The sequence below is a fragment of the Tenrec ecaudatus genome, chromosome 10 (assembly GCF_050624435.1).
Source record: "Tenrec ecaudatus isolate mTenEca1 chromosome 10, mTenEca1.hap1, whole genome shotgun sequence".
Lineage (NCBI taxonomy): Eukaryota > Metazoa > Chordata > Mammalia > Afrosoricida > Tenrecidae > Tenrec > Tenrec ecaudatus.
Genome location: NC_134539.1, coordinates 87134815 through 87137470, shown reverse-complemented (window position 1 = coordinate 87137470; position 2656 = coordinate 87134815). Strand labels below are relative to the sequence as shown.

Genomic DNA, 2656 nt, shown 5'->3' with positions numbered 1-2656 from the left:
TCAATAGAAAATAAATGTCTAGAAAATAGCGATGTCAACATCAGTACAGATGTGCTTGATACAATTGATGTGTGGATTGTTACAAGAGCTGTAAGACCCCTCAAGATAATGTTTTCCAAAAAAGATAACAAGGAAGTCAGTGAGTGTTAAAACACATAAACCCCTAGCACAGTGGTTCTCAACCTTCCTCAGGCCATGACCCTTTCATACAGTTCCTCATGTGGTGGTGACCCCCTAACTATAACATTACTTTCATTGCTACTTCATCCCTGTCATTTTGCTACTGTGATGAATCAGGCGACCCCCAAGGGGAAGAGCAATCCCACCAAAAAGTTGGGAGTCCAGTTGGAACGACCAGCCACTGCCATTTGCAGTTGGTTCGGGGCCCTAACTAAAGAGCTCAGCCACAGTGCACAGGGAATGGCCTGGTCTAGTTTCAAAGAAGGGCACAAAAAGCAAAATGGGGACAACGCCGGAAAAGCTCAGTCCATTATATTGATCCATTAACAGCCAAGCTCAGTCCGTTACATTGATCCGTTAACAGCCAAGCTCAGTCCGTTACATTGATCCGTTAACAGCAAAGCGATGGTCATGAAGAGGGAGCAAAGGGCCGTAAAGGCCAACCTCATGTTGAGTCCTCTTTCCTGCCTTTCCACCAGACATAGTGAAACCACGGTGAAGACCTGATTAACCGCAGAAGCCCCAAGGGCGGCATGGATGGACTCCTGAACACCTGCATCTCCAAAACTTCCCGTTGAGAATCGGAATCCAGCATTTACCCCAGAGAGCTGCTGCGAGACCTGGCGCATGTGAGACGCCATGGGCCTTCGGAAGACCTCCAGCTCAACGCTTTCTTCTCCTGGGCCATCTCAGACTCTCATCTTTCATCTCCGGGATTTCCTGGTTCACCTCCTGGCGGCCCCAACTGTGGGGGGATCTGATCGGCACTTTCCTCCTCCTTTCTGTGGATGAGCAAAACTCTAGGATTTTCAGGACAACACAGAAGGGCTATAATTTGATGGTGAACCCCAACAGGACAGACCCCAAGATGACTTCCAGGCCCCAAATCCGACCCACTAGAATCCTGTTGATGCTGCCCGCTGGTTAAGCGTGCCTGAAGCAGCCCACAGGGCAGTCGGAAACACCTCTCCAAGTACAAAGTACAACACCTGTGCAGTCTGCAGAAAGGCCAATCATCCAGTGACCCAGGGTTCGCTGTTTTACAGAACCCCATACGGCAGCTACTAGCAATGGCCACAATAGATGCTCACAATAAGCATGGATTGTGCCTGCCCAAGCGGCTGACAAAGAGGCCGGCAGAGAAGAGAGCCACAGACTAGGACCAGAGGGGGTGAGCAACATTCTTGTGGGGGCTTCTTCCAAACTCTCTCCCGGAAGCGCAATTGAGGTGAATTCCTTCTGATTGCTTCGGGGCATTGATAACTTGCGTGTTGCAGCCAAACCAGAAAGAACCTATTGTTGCAGCGGTGATGGCAAAGACCCCATGGCCCTCATTTAATTCTCTTTGAGTCTCCCATAAAGATCTGCAAATGAGACTCCAGGAAGACCTCTGTCAGCCAAGGAAAGCTTTAAAATGTCCTTTTGGGCAGCAAGTTTTCTTCAGGCCTCCAGCAAATCTCCTGGTAAAGCATCCCGTAGATGCCTTTCCATCAGTCTCATGCTGCTGAATTCACCCTGAAAAAGGAATGTGTTAGGAACATGGGGAACTTGCCTCCTGAAGGGAGGCTCCACAGAGTAAGGGAAGGCATGTTGAAATTAAGAAGCTACACAGAACACAATCACTTGAATAATAGTTTTGGATTACTTAAGTACTACACACACACACACACACACACACACATCATATATATCTATATATATACATATATATATTAGGCCGCTACATAAGTGTTTGAAAGTTACTTAATTTTGTATGTAATCAAGCTATTAATACTTTTCAACCACAGCAGCTGCACACCAGGAAGGCCAAGACAAACACAAGTCAAGGAATGGCGTTTCCCCAAAGCTGCAGTGTGTGAAGACTATCCACAGTTGATTCCTACACACAGTAGATTTCTTTGCTATAGGAAATCCAAGTGGCATAAGGACTAAAGATGTGTAAACAGGTATCTCAAGGGGGAGAGAGATGACACTATGTACACATTTAATTTCTGTCCCTTCTGCCGCATGGCATTCTTCTCCAGCACTGTCTGAGGTCTGTCATGTCGGCTGTCTCTATGAATTTGCATGATAAGGGTGCTATCTTTGTATGACTCTTCATTAAGTGGAACCCGTTCTTCAACAGTTTCATCAAATCCATTTTAGCCAGTGCACATGCAAGCTCTGGTATATTAAGAATCTCCTGGGAGGGTGCAGGGAGGGTGGGGTGGAAAGAGGGAACCGATTACAAGGATCTACATATAACCTCCACCCTGGGAGATGTCGTACAGTGTAAGATATGACAAAATACAATAATTTATAAATTATTCAGGGTTCATGAAGGAAGGGAGAGCGGGGAGGGAGGGGGAAAATGAGCTGATACCAAGGGCTCAAGTAGAAAGCAAATGTGTTGAGAATGATGATGGCAACAAATGTACAAATGTGCTGGACACAATGGATGTATGTATGGACTGTGATAAGAGTTGTACAGCCCCCA

At 46.6% G+C, this 2656-nt stretch overlaps 1 pseudogene; it reads right to left on the bottom strand.

Annotated features, from left to right (window-relative positions):
* Positions 1–293: 293 nt before the first annotated feature.
* LOC142458593 (solute carrier family 2, facilitated glucose transporter member 3-like) lies at positions 294–2224 on the bottom strand (annotated as a pseudogene).
* Between the last annotated feature and the right edge of the window lie 432 nt (positions 2225–2656).